The 27767-nt window shown below is 40.6% G+C and overlaps 1 pseudogene; it reads left to right on the top strand.

Annotated features, from left to right (window-relative positions):
- Positions 1-3040: 3040 nt before the first annotated feature.
- LOC117238130 lies at positions 3041-27509 on the top strand (annotated as a pseudogene).
- Positions 27510-27767: the final 258 nt, after the last annotated feature.

The raw sequence follows: 27767 nt of genomic DNA, 5'->3' as shown, positions 1-27767 counted from the left end.
TTGTCTTCTGTGAAAATCACAGTGCGTACTTTCATAACGTCTTTATAAAGTCAGGCAAAAGCTATTGTATGCATAAAAATGGATTTATTAAAAGTATTAATTATGCACTATCCTGCAACAGAAAAGAGAAACCTCCTTCCTAAAAAAAAAAAGAAAAAGAAAAAAAAGGCGAAAGAAAAAAGATACTATATGCCTTCTAACGTTAATTTATGATACAGACGAACAAAAATGACAAGATCAATCAGCGTGATATACCGATTGTTCCAATCTTCTATGCTCTACAAGATGACGTAATTTTGAAAAAATATCAGCAAAAATCGTTATCTGTTTATGGTAATAATAACATCTCGCGACACACGTTGAACAGACCTATCAAACGGAATGATACAGGTATATTACTTATAAGTAATCCCGATGATTTAGCGCTTTTATCGACAAATCTTAGAAACAACATATACTGCAGCAACCGAGACAATCTTCGAATTTGCAGAAGATCGTTGTAACCAACGAAAAGGAACGTTTTATGAACGTTGTTCAAACCGCTCGCAGGAAGATACCTCTGTTTTAGATTTCCTCTTAGATCAACGCAAGACGATGACTTATAATTCTTATAAATATCGATAAAACGTCTTTCTTCACGCGTCTATTACGAAATCTATCCTCCACTGCGATAAAATATAATTAATATTTATCAACGAATTTCGAGAATTAAAACGACGAATAATTCGAATAGCTTTTCGCGTTCACGAAATCTTTCACGTTCGATTTCTATTGGCGAATTTTCAAGGAGGAACCCTTTACTGGAATACGCGCGAAATCGTAAGAAACGTAAGAAAGATCGTAAGAGCGATCTTGCATCTCGCGTATATAACATGTAATTCTCTTCTTTTTTTTCTTTTTCAAGGGTATCGGGTTTCTGAAGCAAATATCTTTGACGGTTAAGTCCCTGCGTCTCCGTGTTTCGCGAGTAGATTTCATTACTCAGCGAATTTTCCTGAAGCTATCAATGGGGCTATTTTGTTTCGGGAATCAGAAAAACTACCGTGTTCTTTCGTGACAATTGATTTAATTAACTGCGGCTCGAGGAAGATAAAAACGGAAAATATCGCGCTCATTTATTTTCGGTGTCGAAGGTCGCACGAATAGAAAATTTGTAATCCTCGATTGGCATAATCGACACTATCCGATCATAATTTTTTTATCTCTCGGGTAAACATAGAAGGTCAAAAAATTAGAACTCCGGCGATATCGAAGTTTGGAAATTTGGAACTTGGACGATTTGAAAATATTTCAAAATTAGGATATTTAGAACTTCGAGCGCATCGAAACTGGAATATTTGGAAATTCGGAAATTTAGAAGTTCGACAATTTGAAAATTTGAAAGTTATTATTAGAAAGTTAAAATTGAGTGTTAAAAAATTTGAAAATGTCGATGCGATTAACCTCGATATTTTTCTATATATCTGTTGATTTTTTCGTTCACAATGTAACAAACCGAAGAACCGTAGAATTTTAATTTGAAAAAGATATCAAAAAACATTTACCATGTGAAGAAACATAGTGAAACAAAGTATGGTTCACTGAACGGTTGATTCGCTTTTACTCGAGTGCTATGCGAGAAAATGATGGATAAAAAAGAGAATTGCGTAAAACACAGAGAATTGTACAAGTCGAAGATAAGTAATTGATGTGATGTTGGAACAATAAAATTGCCGATTGAACGATCATTGCGAGTACCGTGTGAATTACGATGAAACCAACTTTATCATGATTCACACACGGTATACGATATACTTTTCAATTAATCCTATTAAATTTAATCACGCAAGACAAGCTGTTAATCAATTCAATCAATTCAAGTTTGTCTCTGTTTCTTTGTTTCTAAAGTCCTTTAAATTTAAATTCGTTAAGTCGTTAGTATATTTCCATATAGCTTTTACCCCATCAAATTCATTTTTTCTTAAATAGTAACATTTATTTTGTTAAATCTGTAAAACTAAAGCTACATATTACTCATTTTCCAACGTTTCTTTTCTACCATCGATTAATTAATGGTAAATCAATTTATATCAAATTTGTTAAATCAATTTCTATAACAATTAGTAATTAATATTAAAAGTCGAATAAATTAACGAGCCCCATTAGATAAATTCGTTCATTTCGTCGATAATGGAACGATTATTTCAAATTGTTTCATCGTTCGACTTTGAAACCACTCAAGGAACTATCAGTTACACGATATCTGACTAACGCTTCGACGGATGGATAATCAACGTTTGATTCACATGATCATTGTTTTTCCAGTTCACATATCATTAGCCGAATTCAATACCACGGTAAACCTGCGATACTAAAAATTACGTAATAATTTCTATTTTATAATCATTCTTTCCTACCTGAAAGAAATCGATCTTTCGTATATCATAAATCCCAATGTACGCAGCAAAGCAACTTAGAATTATACCTTTTTCTCTTTCTCGCTGAACAATTCATATTCAATTAATATTCCTGATCAATTAACCAGCCTAGCTGTCTGCTTATTATTGTATCTCTTCCAATCTGTACTATACTATACAAACAACACTGTAAATTACCATACGTAACATGGTGAAACACAGGAAATTCACAAATTCTCACTCCAAATACTCCGCAACTTCACCTCGTAATATCACTCAAATTTCCATGAGTCACCAACAGGCGAATTAAGTTAGTTAACCAAACACAGTTTGAGGAAACATATCAAACCATGCAACAACGTCGCAACGTTCTCGGAAGGTACACTCACCTGCGCGTCATCAGTTTATGTTTCTCGCTTTCCGGTCGCGTATACGTGTCGCGACAAAGCGACGAGAGAGAAAGAAGATTGCGATGGTAGTGAGAAGAGCGAGAAGGGAAAAAAGCGTGCAAACGAGTCACGAGAAAACCCAACGGTCGCGGTGCAACAGGAGAAGCGGCTCTTTGGAATCGTAAAATCCCCGCAGTTCTCCAGTGACGTCTTCGACTTCGGCGTTGCTGTCGACAGGACGATCCACGGGGACCAAAGTCATCGTCCAATAGCCGCACACACGACGCTGGTGGGGCTCCGCTTTCGTTTGCACACGCTATAAAGCCCCGCTAATTGTCCACGCGGCGAACAGTCGGTGCGTGCCCCCTTTTAAACGACGATGTAGCGCGGCGTCCGAAAAATCGAGGATCCGTGCACCCAAGATCATTGTGACGATCGAGATCGAGCACGTGTCCTGGACTTGGATCACAGGATCACGAGAGTCGTTGCGATCCGCGATTTCTTTTGTTATTTTTCCCATTTCCGTTTTATCCTGTTGAAACAGTGAAAGGACATCCGAAAGAAGAAGAAGAAGAAGAAGAAAAGAGTAAAGTTTGTTCGAAATCGACTTATCGAGTCGGACAAAAGTGAAGAAGCTAGATTTCATTTTATTTCTGTGACTTCTGCAGAGAGTTTCTCGTTTTAGAAACAAAACCACGACGAGATTTGTGATACGCCTAGTGAAGTTTCGCGTTGCTCTCGGACGATCGTGGAAAAGGTAAACGTTTGTTTGCACCGATCATTCGTATCGATGTGTCGCGTGAGACTTGAATTTTGGTACAGTGGTTCGTCGTGAAAGTATTTGAACGCTGGTCGTAAAAGGCTTTGGTGTATAATGTATGTTATCTGTTACACGGAACATTATGAAGTATATCGGGAAAAACTTGTTCGATATAACCGTACCTGTGTTATCTTAGCCGTGTCTCATTACGGTGATAATTAAACTTCAAAATGTTTCGCCTTATATATTATATATAATATAACACATATTATAATATCTACTATATCCATAAAGGACTTCTATAAGTATTTCAGCATTTAGCATAGATAACTTACGTATCTTTATTGTATGCGTTACATAAAATATTTAAAAATTTCTTTAGTATCGGAATGAGACATGACTGTTGTAGGTCAGTCAAATTTTTAGTCAATCTGAAAACTCATATAGGAGCTACTGCGATATTCATTGATCGCGAACATAATACACATGATATATTTACAAAATGTTTGCACAAATATTCAGATATTTTCATGTGAGCTACTGTATATTTGCTATTTTGCGAAGAAGGAAGAAAATGAAGTTCTTTCATTGCTCCAATCGTGTTTTATCTCTCATTAACACTTGCGTCGATAACCTACTTAGATGACCAAATTTCCATCGTTGAAGATAACAACTAAAAGTTTGGTATTTGCTTCGATCAAGTTACATACATACCTTTTCTTCGTGATTACTCGGTCTCTTTACTTCTTCTCACTTTCACGACCAATTTAATTAAAATCCGAGCCAATGACTGCTATAACACTGCTATAATATAATAATATATGGCTCTTAAGATTGGAAGTTTCGTTAAATATCACGATATAATGGTGGTCCGTTAATTGATCGAGATTTTGACTTGTTAAATAAACAATTTTGTCCTTATTAGTTCTTTAAAATGTCTTCGTGATGTGACAGTCAGTGTATTTGTGTTGACCTTTAATATACTGATGTGCAGTGACTTTCACGTCTACATTTATTTAGTTCAGATATTTTACTAATTATTAGAAACATACTGCAGACAATGTAGTAGAGCCTCTCTTTTCTGAAATAATAGGAAGACGAAATTTCATTTATCCAAATACAGTTTAAGAGTAATCGACAGATTCTTTAAATATTTATGAATCCATAATCAGATAATTTTTTCAACGTAAATAACTACACAGAGTTACGTTCTTTATCGTACTTCGAATTATCGGAGTTCTTCTACGAGTGCCACGAGTGCTTCGGCATGAGAAGATATCTTTTTATTAGAGTTTTCGTCTGCTGTTTTCATTTATATAAAATCGCCATTATTATCGTCTACGTGAAACATTTCATTACATCAGAATACTTGCGGCTTTCTACCGTTGCCAACATTCGAGGAATCTACTTGCTTTGAAGAATTTTCAATTATGTTTTTCTTCCTTTAATGTCTGTGACTCTGGCTTCTCCAATATCGTGTATTTTTGCTAATTTTGTTGCGCTTACATCACTTTCCAGTTTTCTCGTTTACATCGTATTTTCCTGCGATAGTTAGACCGCTTCCTAGTTTCATACCAAATTCGTATAATCACAATTCAATGAATCAAATCAAGGAAAGAGTACATTGTGTATGAACACTGACGACATACGTATGTACATATTTGAAACGGAAAAGGGCATTCGTTACGAAGAAATATTGTGTTTGGATAATAGAACGTTCGGATATTAGGCTATTTGCATAATACCGTGATATACATTTGCTACATCCATTTCGGTGTACCAATTAGGAATAAAAACATTAAAAAAACAAGTTGAAATGATTTACACAAGAAATAGAAAAATTACCACGGTATCTTAGAATGTTTTAGTATATTACGTACATCATTTTGCTTTTTTTGTTTATTTTTTCAGTAAGTGAAACACAGCGTCTGTGCCAGAATAACTAAGAGTAAGTTAGACGTTTGTGAGAAACTGTGACTAACTCCGAGTACAACATACGATAGAATGGTAATAATAGTGAAACTTATATACTAGGTAAACATTTCTAGTAGGCACTATTATGACAAAAATATAACAGTACAAAGTAACTTAGGAGTAACAGAATCATAAAGTTCTTTAAGGACCCTTTGTGAAGAAACGCCGATGATGGCATAAACATTGGTATGCTGAGAGTTGAAGGATAGACGTCTATAGAATTTTGATAGTATCTGTCAGATATCTGTATCTCGTTGAAGATCAACAGCATCAGAGATTTCCTGGAACTCTGGCTCATTTAACAGCTAATTGTTTTAAAGAAGGTTAGACAGAAGAAATATGATAAATCCATTTATGTTGATTTTCTAATTATAGCGTTACTTTATGATTAAGTATAAGGTTGAAGAGGAATAAACTTACCAGATCAAAGTCCTTTAAAACTTGCTTATTCTTTCGAAGATAACTAACAAATCCGCAAAACTTTGTAGAAAGCTGTTTAATCACAAAGTTAAATAGATCTTTGAAATAGAAAATTTGCCAGCTGTGTATTCAATCTTAACGCTAGAAACTAGCAAATCAGACAAAATCACTGACATCGGATTTGTTGTTTTTGGAATTTCTAAAAATATACAAGTGTTTTCGATAGCATCAGTGTTCACTTTTATTGGAACAGAAACGCGACTATATATACTTATCCATTATCGTGATATTTATCGAGACTATGTATAACATATTTAGATGGGTATCAAAAGGTCGGACGTTTTAATGATAAAATTATGTTTTTCTAAAGAACGTAAACTTAGAAAACTGCCTTCTTCTCCATGAACTTGGTATGTTTAAATGCCACGATCGACTAACAAAGCACTGTACTACAAAATACCAATCGATGCCGATCAGTGAGAGGTAAACTCACTATTCTAGAACAGGTGGTCAAACACTGCAATTAAGCAACAAGAATAGGACAACCGTGACTCATATAGTCTTTCAGAAGCCAAAATGATTAACTCTTTGTACACTAGTTCTTGCACATTATCTTGGCACACGGCGTTAGCGTTCAATTTTTCTAGAAGAGAAATTACTTCCATAAGCTCAATTTGTCGCAAAAAAGAACGCCGTAAACAATCATAAATTCCAAGATGAATAAGAAAAAAATAATTCCAATGTTGTCGCTGGACCATGGACTTTTATCATATAAAGCGATAATTAATCTAACTTACTCATTGTGTATTACAACAAATTTTTATTTCATTCGTTGCTTATTATGCAAAAGCTTATTCGCGTTAAATATGGTAGAACTCGATTAATTAATCGAACTTTTATCGATTTGAAGCACTCACTTGAACGTGAGCTCGTATCACGCGAACGAAAAATGATGAGTAGCGAAGAAAATTGGTGAACTCTTGTTATATGAATTCCAATCGATCCATATAAATTGTCCGTCAGGAAAATCAGATAATTGGGATTGCAATCTTAAATAAAATTTCTGTTTCTATCGACTACAATAAGTGTTTTAATGTATCATATTAAGAAACAATTAACTCGATAACGCCATTATAAATAAATAAATAGAACGATAATTCCTCGAAAACGATGGTATTCCAATATTAATAACAGATTTCTTTCCTTTCTTTTCTTCGTTTTCCCTTACGACCAAGAAGAACACCAATCAATAGGAAGACTTACGGTTGGAAGTGAAACCAAACGATCGTTCCACTTTGTATTGTTACGAGTCTGTAAGTTTGACTTTGTAGTTTGTGCGAGTTCCGCGAGATCAAAACGCTATGCTGTATCTCGTGTGCATCGAATGAATTTCAATGGCTCGATCGCGATCACGATCGCCTTCCCTGATCGATTCGAAGGCGAGAAAACTGGCCCCGCAGGGAAAAATCACGTATGCAAACTATATGTATCCATGCTAGCCATGATCGCTCTTATTAATTAGTTCTGGGATGTAATAGTTGTTCAAGGTGCGCACTTTTGTGTAACCGGTTACCGAGAACGTTTGACACACGCTTGTCCTCGTTGTTAAACGTCCAGGCCGGAACGGAAGCGATCGGTCGATAACGATCGTCCTGAGATCGTTAAGTCACTCGAGTTATGACGATCGTTACGAGCCTCCATTTTCATTGGTGCGTCGGTGGACGAGTTATTGCTACTCTGCTATGCGTTTTCAATCGGAAAAGGTCGGTTTTGAAGCTGTGTTCAATATTCGCGCGTAGCTTTTGCTGGAGCATACGTTTCTCATTAATTTCACGGATCGATTACTTTGGGGAGGTTTCTTACATTTTTTAATCGTAAAATTATTGGTTGTAAGATTTTTTTGATATACCATATTCTAAGGGATCTCGCTTTTTTAATGTTGTAACAATTTTCTAGAAATTGCAATGTAATTCTTAATCGAATTTTTGAGCCAGAATTATTTAAAATCATTATATCTAGCAATGTACGAGAAATATCGCAATACTTGTTTCATATAAGTTATTATATATACACACAGACAAATTATTTACATGCACAAATATCGCTTGCATTTTTTTGTCAGAATAAGGACGGTACCTGATGGGAAAATTCGTATTAATTTAGGTGGTCCTGGCTTAACGTTAGGGATAAACACGTGTTCGTTTTATTGCACGCTTTACGCACAATCCGGAAATCAATGCTAACTTAGTCGATCGTTGTTCAAAGCGAACAATTTATCACAGCTGACTAGTTGCTATGTAGGAATGTGTTTATTCAGTATTTTTGTTAAGGAAAATGTATTTTTAGTGTTGTATACTTCATGTATATACAGATGCAGCTACGACTCGGATAATTACTGATTAATGATAGCAATCTGCTATAATTGACTAATACTTACTATAATACGTTTACCTATTTTGCATACAATTTCTTTTATCTTTTTTTTTTTTACTATGAGCAAATGGTGTTGGATCGAACGCATTATGTATCTTTTTCAAATTTTCTTATTTTATATTTTATATTTTTATTTTATAGCTTCCTTGAAAATTCTATGAAAATTAGGATTTTTAATGATTCGAAGATTAGAAAATTCGAAGATCGTGAGATTAGAAGATTCGAAAATTCAGACTGAACAATTTGGAGATTTGCAACCTTGTGAATTAAAAGATCCAGAATTTGTTAGACTTATTAAAAAATGGTGTATTCAAAAATAGCATATTCTCTTTCGAAGACATTTTTCTCAATGTATCCTATTGGAAAGTACAAACTTCATATATCACTTGAATCTCGATTAGAATCTCAATTAAAGTAATCATCATTCCACACAATCATTATCGCCAAAAATGTCATTCAATTTGTGGCAGAAAAATTCTTTTCTCGTGTCCATCGGCATACCGTTGTAACGTAAAGTGCGTTACAGTATACGCGAAATAATTTATGCAAATGTTACCAAGCCCCTAGAAAATAACAGTTATGTCACGGACTGGTCACTTCCGGTTCTCTCGTCATTAATACTCTTTTTTTTATCTAAGTTCGTGGTAATCGCAACGAACATTAATTACACAGAACCGTAATAAATAATCATCTACACTTATGAAACATCTATGTATGGACTGTTTTAAATGTTTTACATATGCGCTACATCGGTGATTAATCGAACGCGATCATCTCGTAGATTTCGTGAAAGATCAAATCTAACCGCAATTATCTTACAAAAAATGTCATTAAATTAATAATATTTTAAACGAACTTAATTCTACGAGAAATTTCATTGAACGCCAGTAAATTAACGATATTTAAATAATAAATAATATTTCATCAAATAAAGAAATAATTAATCAATTAAAACTTGCAGGGACGATTTTATAATCGATTTAATCATCGATCTATTTTCGAAATGATTTGCAAGATTGAGATCTGAATCGTGTAAATTGCACGGTGTAAATATCATATCGTGTTGTACGATGGTTGAAAAAAGCGAGTTTGTGCAAAAGGGGATTTCTCTTTGGGGTATAAAAGGTTTCTTAGAAGACGAAGGTGGTTGGGAAAGAGTTTAATTGGCGGCAAATTAAGGATTCAATTATCAAAGGGAGCAAAAGCTTTCGCGCGTATATTTTATATTGAAAATGATTGCTCTTGATTCAACGTTTATAACGTTGGCCTTCGTGAAGTAAAAGTAAAATGGCGTTCGCTAACGGTGTCGAATCTTTTCTTAACGATTCTAGTTGAATAATATCACGAATTTGTCGGGATTATTGTAACAATAATTTTACTTACTTGTTTTAATTATCCAGTAATTAACTGTAGTAATCGTTCACTGATAGAATCAAATTTTTATCGAAAATTTTATTTAAACAAGATTCAAAGATTCATACAAATTACTATGGCGCTACAATAATTTCGTTTACTTCTTTCATAAGCACACAATCTTTACGATAAATATCTTTCTTGATAATGTTATTTATGTAATACCTACTTGGATTTTTTAATAATTAACTATAATTGCTTTTTTATTGGTGCTTGTTTCTTAACTGAATAATCTTTAAAAAAAAAAGGCAACAATCGTGTGACATTCTGCACAGTGTCAAAATAAGCAGGAACCGGAGGTATGGTGCTCTATTATTTAAAATTTTTATTAATTGTCTTTAGAATTAATTATTATTTACACATTACGCACGATACATTTTGTGTATTTCATGATCATTTCTTCTAAACAAACTCTTCTATTCCAATGACAATTTACATCTGATTACATTACATTTTTATTTAACAATCCTCACGTCCCAAAAATATTATCTTCCTATTTGCAAAAAGGATCTAATAAGAAGCAAATTATTTAAAGGACACTCCAGTTAGAACGTACAAGTGACAGCAATAAGCCTTCGATAGTATCCTCCATTTTGCAATAACCTTGCAAAAATGTTCAAGGATCTTTCCTTTTCTCTTCCTCTCTAGCAAATTCAAATCACTTTTTCCAGTACACTCTGTATCACCTTGAATTAGCCTTTACCTAAGATTATATCGTGTCAAAAAGTAGCATGGCAATATATCTAGACAATACAAACATCTACTTCCTTTCATCTCGACTTTAGATTTCATCTTCTTCATCTTGATTTCAACAATGTGGTTCACCTCACCTTGAACCCGTTTAAGAAAATTTAGCGAAGAAGAGATTTCTCCGCTTAATAAGAGAAAGATCATAACACGTTGATAAACATGAGAAATTATCCGGCTAAATGTAACGAAGAGATAGACATAAGAGAACTTGCTACTAAAACAACAGTCGCTCACGTGAAAGTACTCGGGCACTTAAACAAACCTTTGGTGATTTTTATACGAGACACTTTGAGATTTCATTGACACTGAAGTGAGACACGATCGTCGTAATTACATTGAGAAAATTTGAAACAGATCTAAACGTGTATATAGAAATTTCATATATTTATTGGAAACATATATTATTGTTATTTTATATATAAAAATTACCAGAGTATTTGAGCAGTCAATTATTCGCTAAATTAATAAGAATAATAAGCCACGATGTACGTAGTAAAATCATCATCATGTGTTATATACATATTAATTTTTCATTTAACATATATATTTGCGAAATATATATACATTGTCTCATGTATATATATCTTCAATATACAATCTCAGATTGATTCCAAATTTTACTATTATAATCTCGATAATCGTATCTCGTTAGAGTGCTAACGAAATTATAGAACGTTTCGTGATATGAAAGTATTCGAGTACTTCCGTGAGCCACTGTATATCATAAGATCGATCACCTTGATCGTTTATCGATCTGTATTCGTAAAACACATAAAAAGGTATGAACGCATTGCAACACGAATTTATTCGACGACCTAATAATACCCCATTCACCTTGAACTTAGTTTCCTCGTAACGTGTAATTCGAGTTAAGTAGGTGATCGAGGATCATTGATTCGCAGATATCGAGATAATGACAGTCATGACGGAGTCCGTAAAAGCCGAGGAGGGCGAACGTCCAAAGATCGAAACCTTCGACGACATACTACCGTACGTTGGCGAGGCCAGCCGCTACCAATGGTTCCTTTTCATCATGCTCCTTCACCTTCGTCTACGCGTTCCTCTACTTCACGCAGTTCTTCATCACGCTATTGCCAGCTGAACACTGGTGTACCGAACGATGGAACCTCACAGACAAACAAAAGTAAGTGACACTTTATGTGCAATTTGTCTTATTTGAATTATTGAGTTATACGTAACGAACGATCCTACATAGTTTCTTTATGTTCGAATTTACCCTGTTACGCGATAGACATTTTCAGCTCCGGCAGATCGAAATGGTCAATAATCATGTTGATCGTATAACAAATCAATACATGTTTTCATTAAAGACGTTACTTTCGATGTCTAGAATTAACCACCTTCTATAGGAGACAATTTATATGCATATGTACTGTTAGAATTTAATCTTGGAATTAGGATTAATATTCTGTGGAAGACACAATGTTTATGTTGAAATAATACAATGTGATATTTATTAAACAATTATTTCGAGAGTTATAAATGTGCGTTCTGGAATGTAGACAGTTGGCTAGTTATTCACAGACTGGCTTAGTGACCCATGGCCCTTGAAAAGGTTTAGAGCCCCGCTCTCTATGCAGTAATGAGTGTGACCTGTGTGGGTGTCTGTGTGGCGTCACATGTGGCACAGAACCTTCTAGTAGCTTCTCGACGTGCCCGTCCAGAATGTTCCATTCATATCCTCACGCTTCTTCCGGCGTCTTTTTGAAAAAGCATGCACGTGCTAACTGCCGTGGTGCATCTCACGAACGCACGCTGGTGGGGATGGCGCTGGCAACGAATGGAAGAATCTGTACGATCAAACACTCTATCCGCATGCGACTGATATCGTTGTATTCCAACACCCTTCCTCAACGATATTAGTCGCTTGATCATTGATTCTGCAAATTGCACTTCTGTAACAGAAAATTCAATTTAGTTGCACTTAAACCTTTCGCTCTTTAGGTGGAATCATGAGGTCCCAAGTCTTGTTATTCTTCAGCGAATCCATTTCCTCATCCATCGCCTTTATCCACAGTTCTGCATCTGGCCTTGATAGTGCTTCCTTTCGATCCTTTGGCTCTTCTAGGCTAACTGTCATGTTTAGTGCTCCCATGTACCTATCAGGAGGAATTCCTTTATTTAGTCTTTTTGATCGCCTTGGCTCTGAACCTTGAATATCTTCGGATTCATCTTTGGGTCCTTTTTCTTCAATAATTTCCTTATTGTTATCTCCTGTTTTATTTGCTGTACCTTCAGTAACGGTCTGTTCTTCAAAAATAATTTCTTCTGTCCCGGGTTCCTTATGAGTTTCAAGAAAGATCACATTACGGCTTATCTTTACTCTATCTGTAGCTGTATCGAGTAGTCTGTATGCCTTTGATTCTTCCGGATATCCGGCAAACCTTAATTTTTCTGCTTTCTCGTCTAATTTTCTTCGACACTCTTGAGGTATATGTGCATATGCCATAGTACCAAAAGGACGAAGATTTTTGACGTCAGGTAGTTTAGAATACCATAATTCATACGGCGTCTTACCTGTGTGTTTTGTGGGTAGGACATTTTGCAGGTAGTTGGCTGTGTGTATTGCCTCACCCCAGTACTTCTTGTCCATGTCGGCGTCAATAAGCATACATTTAGCCATTTCTATTAGAGAGCGATTCTTCCTTTCAGCGACTCCATTTTGCTGCGGTGAGTATCCTGCTGTATATTGAATCTTTATACCTTCATTATGCAAGTAATTCCTCAGGTTGTTGTTGACGTATTCCCTTCCTCGATCTGATCTTATTGCTTTAGGTACCTTATTTAATTGATTTTTCATTGATTGCACAAATTCTTTAATATATTTCGTGGTTTCATGTTTTGTTTCCATCAGATATATTTTTGTGAATCTACTGAAATCATCAATTATGGTTAAAGCATACCGTTTCTTACCTGGAGTTGCAGTCTGCATTGGGCCACAAACATCTGTATGTATGAGATCTAGAATGCTACTCGTCCTTGTCGTTGATTCTTTAGGGAAAGGTTTTTTTCGTCATTTTCCCTTTTATACAGTACTCGCAAATTTCCCTTATTCCGCAGTCCTTTATCTTTATCCCGGTCGCAAGGCCGTTTTCTAATTGCTTTATCGCGTTTATATTTCTATGCCCGAAACGCTTGTGCCAGGTATGTTGACAGCTTTCGTTGTGTTGCTTTTCTTTCGTTGTACATGCGCTTTCGATGGTCGGCAGTAGGTATGAATTGCTTGAGGTTTTAGCGAATATTTCTACTACTCCATCTTTTACAATACGACAACCGTCATTCTCGAAGCTTACTTTATAGCCGCCACTCGTTAGTTTTTTCACCGAGAGTAGGTTTGAGCTTAGCTCAGGTATGTACAACACATTGTCAACATGCATGTTTGTTATCTTACCGTTACTTGGGTGCTTTATGATACCTGATCCTTTGCCCTTTATTTGGACTGCCTTGACTTCGTCTGCTAGTAGTACAAAACCCTTTTCATCTGGATTGAAGCTGCTGAAAAAGTTTCTGTCTGCCGTCATGTGGCTCGTGGCCCCTGAGTCAATAATCCATACATGCGTACGTCTTGTATCTTTATCACTCATTCCGAGGCAAAGTTCTTGGGAAATTTTCTCAGATGCTCTATGTTCTGTACTCACGAAAGCTTGCTGTTCTTCATCGGATCTATATTCCATTACCTTATTCACTTTATCCTTCTTTGTTTTCCATGTGGCGTATTTACGGCAATCCTTCTTCATGTGCCCGGGTTTTTTTACAAAAGAAACATTTCGTATTATTATTTCTACCATCACTTGCTTTCATTACCGTTTCATTTTGGTCTGTTGTCCATCCTGAACCTCTGCGCCGCTTATATTCGTCGATGAGCTTTCCTTTGATGAATTCCATAGTGAGATCTGATTCCGGTCTACTTTCCAGGCTGCTAATTAGGGGACTGTATGACTCTGGTAGACTACGTAGAATCATTGCTACCGATATCTCCTCATCCAAGGGTTTTCCTAATGCTGTTAGCCGATCGAACATGTTCAACATTTCTGTTAAGTGTTCTTCCAAATTTCCGCCTTCAGCTAAGTTCATTCGACATATATCCTTGAGCAGAAATACTTTATTCGATAATGATGCTTTCTGATGATAGTTCTTCAGGGCCTCCCATGCTTGCTTCGCCGATCTTGCGCCCCGAATGTGAATAAGCTGACTATCCTCGACAAGTAACCCTATTGTCGAGCCTGATCGTCTTTATCTAGCCAATTTTGATCCATCTTGTCGGGCGCTGGAGTTGGATCTCTGATCACTGTCCAAACTCTATCTTTAATTAATAACAATTCTAGTTTATCTCTCCACGTCTCGTAATTGCTGCCGTTAAGTCTTTGAATCTCGAAACGTGCACTACCTGCCATTGTTCTTTTGCTTTAGTCCGCACTTATACACTTATACACTTATATCTCACTGTAATACTTTATGTTAATTGTTTAATATTAACTTTAGTCACGAACTTATTTCAACACTAGCACATTGGGTCTGGGCCCATAACCTGTTAGAATTTAATCTTGGAATTAGGATTAATATTCTGTGGAAGACACAATGTTTATGTTGAAATAATACAATATGATATTTATTAAACAATTATTTCGAGAGTTATAAATGTGCGTTCTGGAATGTAGACAGTTGGCTAGTTATTCACAGACTGGCTTAGTGACCCATGGCCCTTGAAAAGGTTTAGAGCCCCACTCTCTATACAGTAATGAGTGTGACCTGTGTGGGTGTCTGTGTGGCGTCACATGTGGCACAGAACCTTCTAGTAGCTTCTCGACGTGCCCGTCTAGAATGTTCCATTCATATCCTCACGCTTCTTCCGGCGTCCTTTTGAAAAAGCATGCACGTGCTAACTGCCGTGGTGCATCTCACGAACGCACGCTGGTGGGGATGGCGCTGGCAACGAATGGAAGAATCTGTACGATCAAACACTTTATCCGCATGCGACTGATATCGTTGTATTCCAACATGTACATATCTGTTCAAGTCACGTGCACGTAGTTTAAACCAGGCTTCTCGAAAGCCTGTTTGTTTTCCATGCAGGTCGCAATAAATATTCTCGACGACAGAATCTTCCACTTGCACGGAGATTTCCATTTTCTCAGCTGTGATAACGTATCGCATTGCGACAATTTGTTTCTTTAAAACCACAATATAATATCTGATAACTTGCACGAAACAACTGTGTTTATTGAATCAGGAAAACCCAGGTATTGCGTTGTATATGTAAATGCATATGTAAATATCGTGTCGTACGGGAGTGGGGGAGATAACTGTTACGACCGTTCGCGGAGAGACGCGGTCGCGAGGAAAACGCGTCAGCGAGAGGCGTAAATTCTCGCTACGATTCGGTGAATCGACGCCGCGAAGTAGTCGTTCCCCTGTTTCGGTTAGGATAACAGAGGTGTTTGAATGAATATGACACAGTAGTAAGTTATATTTCACCGTTTATTCCAACAACTTATAACGAAGGCAGTTACGCTGGTGCGTGTGTACGAGATGAGTGAGTGACTGATCTGCGGGTGTGGGTACCCGGTTAAAGGATGTTGACCGTTCGAAGGATGTAAAATCAGTACTGTCTTGGGAGACGATGATGTGTCGGAGGAACGCTAAGGATGGGTGTGTCTAGCGCACGGGACCATCGGATTTGTTCGTGACGATTTGAGTTAGGAGAGTGAGGGAGTAGGCTTCGTCGTTAATTGGTTAGACGAAGGGTCTTAACCGCCCTCGAGAGAAAGTGGTTAGTGGGAGGAAAGTTGCAGCGTACGTGAGAAAAACTAACTTTCCCTTTTTCGCCGTGGTAGACAATAGTCTCTAGAAATTCCTCGGAAACAGATGTTTGTTTCGTTTGAAGGACCTTTTCTAGGAAATCTATGAAATTTATGGAAGGTCCTTGAAACTATGGAGGATACGCTGCGAGTATCCGAAGACATCTGGTTGCCATATTGCCTGCGGTGTGTGGCCTCGGCTAGGTAGAGTGTTACGCGACGTAACAATACCTGTAACCAGTTTGCGACGAGATAAAAATAGTTGGAAATCGCGATTCCATAGTTATACTATTATCAACGTCCTTTTCACGTGTTCTATTTCAAGAACGTAAGGAATTACCGGCGAAAGGATAGGATGTCTGGATGGCACGATTCCAACGAATCGTGTTACCATTCTTGACGACGCATGCGAGATCTGGTTTTCTACGATCCGTCAACGAAGAAAATCGTTCGTTACGCTTGTTTTCCATTGAGTCACCCTGGCCAAGGCGAAACTATCGCTTTGTAGATCGACGATTTCTTAGCGTTCCGCAGGCCCGCCGGAAACCAGTTTGGTCGACGATCTCCGGCAGATTCTAGACGTTCACGTGTTTCGCGAACTTCTTTTTTTTTTGTACGTGGAGAAATCCTCATGGACACTCCGCTGCTGCAATAATCGCGTAACAGCAGAGTAGTGTCGGACTCCTACCGACTAAAACTCCACGATGACCATCTTATGCGCGTGACAGGGGTGCTCTAGGAACCTCTTATGAATTAACTTCAGTTGCATCCCCTTCTCGCGTTCTCTTGTTCGAGCCGGCTATTGAGTAGGCGTTAGGGGGAGGTCGTTGTCCCTAGCGCTGTCACTTCTTCTGGTCGTAGTCCGTTGGGGTGGTGGCGGGGCGGCTCTGGGTCGTCTGACTGCCATCCTTCTCCATCGTCTTATCCTGCAGGGGTGAGAGTTTTTTTTCTCTCCCTTTCCGCTCGCTCCTTCGCGAGCATAACTCGCTCGCAGAAGAGGCGGACGGCCTCGTATTCCTGTGACCCTCTCAACATCGCTTCCACAATCGCTGAGGGGGTCAACATTTCTCCTATGGCGTGCCGCAGGGTGTAGCGGGGCAGCTCCCACGCCGGACAGAGCTCCAGGGTGTGCTGCGCTGTGTCCCTGCCCTCTCCACAGTGGTGGCAGATGTCTGTCGTCTCTCGCCTTATTCTCTTCAGGAACTCGCCGAACACGCCGTGTCCGGTGAGTACTTGTGTCATCCTGAATGTGAGTGGGAGGCCGTGGCGGCTCCTCCATGCCTCCCAGTTTGGTAGGACCGCATCCGCGCCTCGGTGTTCGCTTCTCCCGTTGATCAGTTGGAATCGCCACAGGTTCCATGTGTCCTCCTCGGCGGTTCCTGTGTCGTTTGGAGCCGCCTGCTCGGTGGGGTCTTCTCCCGGGTGCCATTCTCTCCGGCGGGTGTATCTCTTTTTGAGCGCCAGCGCCCGCAGCTCCCACGGGGGGGACGCGGCTAGGGTGGACGCCGACGCGTGAGACACCGTCCGGTATCCCCTAATGATTCTGATGGCGGTCACTCTGTGCAGCCTTCTCAGGAGCAGAATGCTGCGACGGCTTGCCATCAGGTCGTCCGCCCATACTGGAGCCCCATACATCACTCGTGACCGAACGACGCCCTCGTAAAGTCGGCGCACCGCGTCTCCGGTCCCGCCGATGTTCGATAGTAGGCCGCACAGGGCATTGGCAGCCGCTGACACCTTCGGGATCAGTGAGTCGAAGTGCGGCTCGAACGTCCACTGGCTGTCGATGGTGAGTCCCAGATACTTCATCTGTGATCCCACCCGGACGGTTTTACCTGCCATGTTTATGCATAGGCCGGGCGGTGGTGTCCCTCGCCTCTTCCTGTCAAAGAACCAGGTGGCCTCCGACTTCGCAGGGGAGACTCTCAGGCCCAGTACGTTCACGGCACGGATCGCACAGGCCGTTGCGATTCCGCTAATGCGCAGCGTCTCGTGCCAGCCACGACCCTCGACCAGGATTAGGGTGTCGTCCGCATAGCATACTATGGCCGCGCCTGGGGGTAGCGGGCATCGTAGTACCTCGTCGTACGCAACGTTCCATAGTATGGGGCCCAGCACCGAGCCCTGCGGGACGCCACGCTCGACGGATCGCTTTTACTCTCCTTCCTTACTGGTGTAACACACCCACCTGTCGTCGAGGTAGGCTCGGATCAATCGGACGAGGTAGCTGGGAACCTCGAAGTGCTCCAGGGCCGTCACTATCCTGTCCCATGGCATGGTGTTGAACGCGTTGACGATGTCCAGGGAAACCGCCAGCGCCACGCCTTTCCGGGAGACCATGTCCTCCGCAATCGCTCGTACGCGTCTGACCGCGTCAATCGTCGAGCGCCCCTTCCGGAAGCCGTACTGGCTTTCGTGCAAACCTGGCACTTGGCCCGCTATGTGTCGTTCCACGCGGGCGGCGACTACCCTCTCGAGTAGTTTGCCGACCTCGTCCAGTAGGCATATCGGCCGGTACGCTGACGGCGAGGTCGTCGGTCGGCCCTCTTTATGGAGCAGGACCAGCCTCGCCGTCCGCCACGCACGGGGATAGACTCCCTCCCTCAGGCATCTTGTGAAGAGGTGCCGGAGTCTGGGGGCCATGACCCCCATCACTTCCCCCCAGATCCGGCCAGGGATTCCGTCCGGGCCCGGTGCCACATTGCGGGCGGTCATTCTTCTGGTTGCCTCCCATATCTCCTCCTCCGTGACTTCCCAGTCGTCCCTCCATTCCAGCGGTCGTGTCGTTTCCCGTGGCCGTTCCGCCGCTCTGTTTTCTTGTGGGGGAAAGAGCGTTCCGGCGATCCGCGTCAGCAGCGGAGGCTCCATTTCCGCCGTTGTCAGGGGGCCCTTCGCGCGTAGTTTCTGTGTCACCGTCCTGTATGGCCTCCCCCATGGGTCCGACTCGACTGTTTCGACCAGTTCGAACCAAGTACGGTACTTCACTTTTTTAATTTCCCTTTGCAGCGAGCGCCGTAGCGCGCGGTACGTCCGGTAGCGCAAGGAGACTTCTTGTTCGTCGCGTCGTCGCCAGCGGCGGGCCCTTAGGTACTGTCTTCGGGCCCGGACACATCTCGTCCTCAGTTCCGCGATGTCGGGGTTCCACCAGTAAACTGCTCTGCTTCGCACCGTGCCTGGTGTGGCTCGTGGCATGGATGCGTCGCAGATTGCTGTCATGGCTTGGCGGAGGTTCTCGGCCTCCTCTTCCACGTCTGCTTCGGTCGTCGTTGTCGAGGCCTCCCAGCTCCAAGCTGTTGCTATAGCAGCCGCCTGGAGTAGATCTTCATTCCTCTCCTTTATTTTCCATCTAGGTGGTGGGCGCGCGTGTCTCCCCCTCGGCGGGCCGCGCCCGTCGTTTGTCGTCGGTATTCCAGGTCCAGGTGCGTCCACCTCCATGAATATGTAGAGGTGGTCTGACAGCGTCTCGACCCCTTCGGCCACTCTCCAGCCTGAGATCCGCCTGAATGCCTCGGGGGAGGCCCATGTTATGTCAACAATGGAGCTCCCTCTGCACGTCACGCAGGTACTGGTCGAGCCCCTGTTCACTAACAGAAGTCCAAGTCCCGCGGCCCAGTTTGATAGCGTGCGGCCGCGCGCGTTGGTCCTGGCGTTCCACCATTCCGTGGAGTGCGCGTTGAAGTCTCCCAGGACTCGCCAACTCCGTCTAGGAATTCTTCGAACGCTGCCCGTCCGCTGTTAGGTGACACGTACACCCCCACCACCATCATCCCTGCCCACTCGACCGCGGCGTACCCGTTGCCGCGTTCCAGCAGGGCTCCGTGGGCGAACGCCCCAGGCGTTGATGTCCAGGTGACGGCAACCATTCCGTCCGTGTCTCCGACCCACTCCGGGGCATCCAGTACTCTGTATGGTTCCGCCACCACCGCTAGGGCGACCGTGCTCTCCCGGATGATTTGGTGGAGCAGGTCTTGTGCTCGCCTTGACCTTCGCAGGTTAGTCTGGAGGATGCGCATTCTCAGTTCTTTAGTGTTCTTTCCTTGTTTGTGGCTTCCTCCGTGCCTACCTCCTTGTTCGCGGGCTTAGGGTCGCTTTGCGACGGGGAGCCTTTCTCGCTGCCTCTTGCAGCCGTGGATCCGCAGGCGGCTCCTTTCGTTCCTTTCTTCGAGGGGGCACAGGCCGGTCCCCCCATCCTGTGCACCGACGGTGCTCCAAGCGCCTCGCAGAGCAGGCATTTCGGGCTCGCAGTAACGCATGCTCTCGCCTGGTGCCCTGGTTCGCCGCATCTGAAGCACAGGTGCCCCTTGTCCTCCTTGGCGGTGCAGGTCTTCCCCGTGTGTCCTATCCCAAGGCACCTGTAGCACTGTAACGGTCTCCGTTCGATGGCTTCGACCTTCGCCGTCGACCAGCCTATGGCGACCTTTCCAGCCTGGGCCAGTTTCCTCACTGCACTGGCAGGGCCTCGTATCCATACGGTGCCAAGTCCGTTCCGGGCGGGGCGGATTTCTCCCAGCCGGCTTGCAGCCGCCCTCCCTCGCCAGGGTGTTCTGGATTTCCACCTTGGTGGCCGCTATGTCTATCAGGGACACCCTTGCCTCCGCGGCTCGGAAGGGGGTCGCCACGCGGACCTCGTTCGGGTCCAGAGCCCGCGTCAGCTGTGCTGCGAGCGCTGCGGCCTTCTCCCTCCCCTGGTCCTCAGGGACCTCTAAGATGACACCTCCGGTGATGGTCTTCCGCATCCTCATCGTGTTGATGCCGAGCTCGGCCAGGGAGACACTGTCCTTGGCCGCAGCCAGCACCTCCGCGTAGGATTGGCTCGATTTGTCCGTCAGGGTGATTGTTACCGCTGACGTTCTCGGTGCGCGCGGGAGGGTCCCCCTGCCTCCCCCTCTTCGTGCGTTCTCCAATCCACTCTCCGGAGTTTTCCTCTGGCTCTCCGCCCCTGTCTCGGGGATCAGCTTCGCCGGCTGCTTCTTCCCTGCCTCCTTCTTCTTTCCTCTTCTTTTCCTTCCGACGGTCTGCCATTCGGTGACAGCCGTTCGGCCTCCCTTGGGCGCTGAGACGCTTGGGGCTCCAGGCTCCATCCCTCTCGTGTTCGCGGCAGGGGCGACCTCCTTTCCTTCTCCTTTTTCTGTTCCCTGCAGTTGTTCCTCCAGTCGGTGCAGCAAGGATCTCATCTCCTCTACTTGGTGCTCGACTGCAGCGAGACGCGCCCTGTAGCTGCTCTCATCCGCGGTGGGGCGCGAGGCCGGCTCTTTTCGGAGTGCCTCTACCGCCGCCTCCAGTGTTGCTATGCGTCCTTGCGCTATAGCGAGTGCGTCGGTGACAGGGTCCGTTCTCCTCACTTACTCTGTCACGCCCGCGGTGATGGTTCTCGCCGCCTCCTTCAGGGTTTTCCTCTGCGTGCCCTTGTGGCCGCGGGGTGCCTCGGCAGCCTTGGCCACCTCGGCGGCCCGGCGAATCAGTTCGGCTCCTATGTCCGCCGTTGTGGCTGTTCTCATTACGTGTTCCGCGAACTGATCGGCTAGGAAATTTTTTTTCGTTTCGCACAATTTCTCGAATCTCCCCGCGTACCGTTTATTTGTCTGGAAATAGACTCGCCGATACGTGCAGCGATCGGTAATTAAATCCCAACACAATTCGAATGCCTCGGAGTGCAATAGATACGGGACGATCGTCCTTCCAGCTCTTGCCTTTGTTCCTATTTTTACGGTCATTGTCTCTTTTCCTCTTTTGTATTTTGTGCTTTTGTTTTCCTGTTACTTTATTCTTTCACTTTTCCCATTTTTGATTTTTTTTTTTTTGAAACAGCAGATTTATAAATAATAAGTAGGCCGCGGATTTTTATGCGAATTTTACTTTTACAAAAAATTTTAAAATGCAAAAATGTAAACACTATTAAAGATAATGTGTTATTACTGTTACTGATATCGTCGTTATTCTTTATTAGAGAAATTATTATAGATTTTTATATTGTTATGTATATTACTTTTGTCACTTTTTTTATTTAAACAGGATTCGAATTAAGTTTCAAGGAATTGGACTAATTTAAGATTAGGATTAAAAACTATGCACTTTTGAGTAGAATTTTCATCTTATTTTTCCCATTTCTCTCCCTCTACCATTTGCTGTCATTTTTCCTTGGTTATTTAAAAAAAGATAAGAAAATCAAACGAAAATTAGTATTCTTAAAAATACTTCTTGCAAATTTCATCACCGTTAATGTAACGTATTCTTGTTTTATGTAGGATTGCACTATCGATCCCTCCAGCGTCGAGTGAGGAATTGCTGGCGGAAGGTGCGATTTCGTTTTCGCGATGTAACATGTACAATGTGAACTATACCGACATATTGGAGAGTGGTATCAGAGAGGCAGACCCATCCTGGCCCCAATAAAACCATGCCAATATGGATGGACCTTTAATCACACGATGATACCATACAAATCTATAGCTGTCGAGGTAAAATCACAAGAGAAAATTATATTCTTTATATAAAGTAACTTCAAACTTTCGACACCGATTAACAAATTTTTATTTAAATTAAAACTGTTGGAACCGTCGTTCTATAAATATTTACGGTCTTTCGTAAAGCTGCTGACGATAGCATATAATGCAGTCATTATAAAAGAAGTCCTTGTTGGTTGCACGAACTTAGACGTAGGTGTAATTACTTGTTGTGCTGTTTGCATCTTAACAGAGCTCGTTTACAGCGGAACATAAAATTAACCTTGTCATCCTTAATTATTTGTACGCCTCGGCGTATTAAATCACGAACATGAATCCGTTTATATAATATCGCATAAATCGGAAAGTGAAAGTTACAACTGTACAATAGACAGATATTTCGAATTGAACGTATAAATACGCATTTGGTAACTTCTTACGACTCAAGAAATTTTTATCGAATATTTATTGTTATTATTATTATTTCTAATTTCTATTTCTGCTATTTTATTACTAAAAAAAGTCCTACTTAAATCGGGAGATACTATCTTCTACTTAACAAATTTATATTCCTTCCACTATGACAAATTCTCTAATCATATTCAAGAATTATGCAAACAACCTCTACTATTTTATTACTAAAAATATTACCAAAAGACTACAATTAACTAACCTACGACTCAGGTTCTCAATTCTGATGATATTAAAAAACTACGGAATTTATTACTCGTCCTTTCGTCGTCTTCCTTATTCTCTTCACCTTCTATCGATTTTCCAACCACGCGGTGTTTTTTCATAACTAGCCGCAATCATAAAGCATCCCCCTTTTCTGTTTCAGCTGGAATGGGTATGCGACCACGCATTCCTCGGCTCAGCAGCACAATCGGCCTTCTTCGTCGGCAGCATTCTTGGAGGCTTAATATTCGGTTACATAGCCGACCATTGTGGCAGAATTCCGGCGTTGGTTGCGTGTAACGCGGTTGGTTTCATCGCGTCTGTCGGCACTGCGTTTTGCAACAGCTTCTGGAGCTTCTGTCTGGCGAGATTAGTCGTCGGTACCTCGTTCGATAACTGCTTCAACGTGCTTTTCATTATCGGTGAGTCATCGAGAAAATTATAAGAGAGAAAAAGCTGTTGAGAATAGGAAAACTATAATTTATGACCTAATAATGAGGCACCGGTATCGGTCCCGTTTTACGTAACGATTAACTATTTATGACGTGTTTGAATAAATGTTTATTGCCCTATGTCGGTTTGTTTTTTCTTAAGTCAAATTTTTATTCGAATTTTACGATATTTTAATGGTACAATTTTAAGATATTTAATGGTAAATGATTTTACTGAAACTTTATATTTTGGAATTATATCTCGTAATTTGAAATTTGTTGTGTAATTGTATATCTAGTTTGGTATTAAAATTACATGTGTCTAGGGATACTTTAAGATATTTTATTTTAAACGACAGGATACTTAATTCTGTATACTTTTCTGGTATGAAATTGTATCTTTCGAGTGACCTATTTCCCTATGGAGAATAATCTTCGGTTATACCACGATTACTGAGGCACTCTCCGTTCGATATTGAGATGAAAGCAGTGTTCCTTTTAAAATTCTTTTTAATTCAAAACGATCTTACATTGTCGATGTTAATGATTTATAAAATCTACAAATAAGTCCGAATATTTGAAATTAGATTGGTAAAAAACGAAGAAAGGACAAACCTAAAGGAAATAAGGAAACAATATTATTATATCAAATGAAGAAACGAAATTGACGAAACATTTGGGAAGATTTCTATAACGATGTAATACAATAACGATATCACGAATTATTCTTTCAGTGATCGAATATGTCGGTCCGAAATATCGAACTCTGGTAGCGAACATGTCGTTTGGACTTTATTTCGCGGCAGCCTCGAGTCTTCTGCCTTGAATCGCATATTGGATCTCAAATTGGAGGATCCTCAGCATGGTCACCGCGTGTCCTATGGTGGTTGCGTTTGTAGGACCATGGATTGTTCCTGAAAGTGCACGGTAGTTTAATTCCAATTTCTTTTTCATTATAAAAATATAATACAAAGAAATTTCGTAAGTAAATTAGTATACGATAGTATAGTAGACATTTAATCTTACCTCGTCCTTTGGATTATTTTTGTATCTTCGTATCATCGGAAAATTCTTTAAAAATAATCCTCAAAGAAATATAAGAAATTTCTTTTACGTTAAAGTTTCTCTTAAAACATCAAAAGTCCTTTGAGACCGGACCATAAAAATTCCAAAATTATAGCTGAATTAAATTGGGTAATATTTTATCCAGCAATACATACTATCTTGGGATCGGTTATTACATCGATTCCTCTGTCTCGTAAATAAAACATAATAAAACATCTCAAGGTCAACATCTTTCTCTCGATAAGCCATCACATTTTTAGCTGTGCAAAATAAATGATTGATGCGTAACTAGACAGCTCTATTCAAATTTGCACAAAAAGTTTGTCGATACAAAAGGTTGGTGAAAGTGATGATTTTGAAAATTTCTTACAGGCTTTTATAACGTTTGCGTATTTCATATACTTCCGTAGTTGGTACATAACCAGTGGCAGGGTGGACAAAGCGATCGAGATGCTGAAAAACTTCGCTAAAGTGAACGGTAAAGAGGTGAAGCAAGAAATATTCGACGAATTTGAGAAAAGTTGCAAGGCGATGAATGAGAAGGATCAATCGCATAATCAATACACTGTCCTACATCTCTTCAAGCTGCCACGACTTGGTCGTATCACTATCATGCTCATCATTTATTGGTAAGTTAACCTTTCCAACATCAATCGAACAAACTACACAGCTAGAACTTTTTACTTGTAAATTCTCAGCAATGATTACAATATTATTTTAGAAAAAACTAAGACACCAGAGAAATTTATAATAATGTACGAAAAGATATACAGGGTGGTTGGTAACTGATGGTACAAGCGGAAAGGGGGTGATTCTACGCGAAAAAAGAAGTCGTAGACTTAGATAGGATTCCTGTAGATAGGAAAGGTATTCAATTTTATACTTCCTTTACGTTTCTTATATTTTCTTTGTTTTTAATACTATGATAATTCTGAATCTTCCTGCATTTCCTAAAATAAAATTAACTAATAATATGTTCTTAACTCTCAGCCTCACGATATTCCAATTATATTATACCGTTAATTCAACCAAGTTACCAATCAATCAGCCTCGACGCTACTTCCCTGTCTTTATAAAACCAGTATTAAAATAGACACAAATTACCATAAACTAGATACAAACTACTCGAATGAACATTAAGAGAGTATATGGGGCATTTTATGTGGGTCATTAAGAATCTGCTTAAGTATATAATTAGCATCGATAAACGTCAAACGCGAGGGAACGAGTATGCGAAGGATTAATAAACGATCTTGAAGTCCAGCGTGATTTATGTATGACTCGGCAGATTTTTTTCTAGGTTGCTGATGGTGTGGGTGTTCGACGGCCACGTTTGGAACATGAAACTTCTGGACCCCGACGTTTTCACGTCGTTCTCTTTAGCGTCCCTCACGGAACTTCCGGCCGCTGTTCTACTCGCCCTTTTCCTCGACAGATGGGGCAGACGATGGATGGGTTTCGCATCGGTGTTCCTCTGTGGTATTTTCTCCTTCGTTGCCATCGCTACCCCCTCTGGTAACATTTTTTCTTTTTTTTTTTTTATTTCTTGATAAATGACTTGTCAATCGATATTATTCAATAAAATAGCAGGAACGTGTGAATAGCAGTGAGAAAGCGGGGGTGAATTTTATAGAAAAAATCCGGTTTTATCGATCGACGGTCGTTTTAAAAAGCGCTTTTCTGAAGCTTCTCCAGTGAAAGCTTTGGGAGATTGAGAAATGAAAGCTCGTGCTTGATGCAAGAATAATGTTTTTGTTAGATAGTAAGGAGATAAGCGGTAGCGTTAGGGGATATCCGTGTTTTCAAGGACATTAAGGAGTGGAAAATAGACATTTTTTAATCCGTATTTAGAATAGAACGTTGTAGTTATAAAACAATTTACTATTTTTATTTCCTCATCTTGCAACAAAACTTTCCTTCGAATTCTCTTTTATCGTTTATAGACAACAGACTTGAACGACATAATAATATAGACCCGTATTATTTAAAATCGTATTATAGAGAATTTACAATTATACAATCCGGTCATTTTACTTAGTATTAATAATAATCGAATCTTATAAAATTTTTTTATACAAATATTCTTCTTCTCTTCTTTTCTTTTTCTTTTTCGCCTTTAAATCCTATTCCATTAACGATTGACATTTATTTCTCAACGTCACATACTCGACAGGGATGACATTTAATTTTTAATTGGACCATGCGCGCATCGGGTGTATGTATCGTGCGTGGAATGCGGCGATCGTGGCATTTACATATTTCTCAACTTATTCAAGGTTCGACAATGGTTGCCATGGCGATTATAGCGCGTCTTGGGGTGAATATCGCCGCGAATATTGGTTTCCAATATGCAGCGGAAATGCCGCCGACTGTGGTGAGAGCTCAGGGCGTGTCTTTGATCCATATCATCGGTTATATCACCCACATTTTGGGACCTTACATTATTTATCTGATAAGTGAATCGAAATTTCTGTTAACGACATCGTATTTCTACGATCCGAAAATTACTCAACCTCTTTTTTAATTTACGACTAATATTATTTGTTATTGAAATACGTTTTTTTAAGTTGGTTTAATTTGTAGAAAAATTATGTTCCTTGTCGGCCATGGATTCTTCTTGTGATCTTACGAATCACGGAAACAAGATAGATTTTCGATATATTTTCCTCCGTTTCGTTTTTTTGCGAAGGAAATGTAACTTTTCTATTGTCTGTAATTATTTACAGGTTTGCGATACTACACTATAGCTTCGTTTCTAAATGAAACGAATGTTTACAAAATCTCGTTATACAGGCGACA

The sequence above is a fragment of the Bombus vosnesenskii genome, unplaced genomic scaffold (genome assembly GCF_011952255.1).
Source record: "Bombus vosnesenskii isolate JDL3184/JDL3185 unplaced genomic scaffold, Bvos_JDL3184-5_v1.1 scf7180000013433, whole genome shotgun sequence".
Lineage (NCBI taxonomy): Eukaryota > Metazoa > Arthropoda > Insecta > Hymenoptera > Apidae > Bombus > Bombus vosnesenskii.
This window is presented reverse-complemented; position numbering and strand designations above follow the sequence as displayed.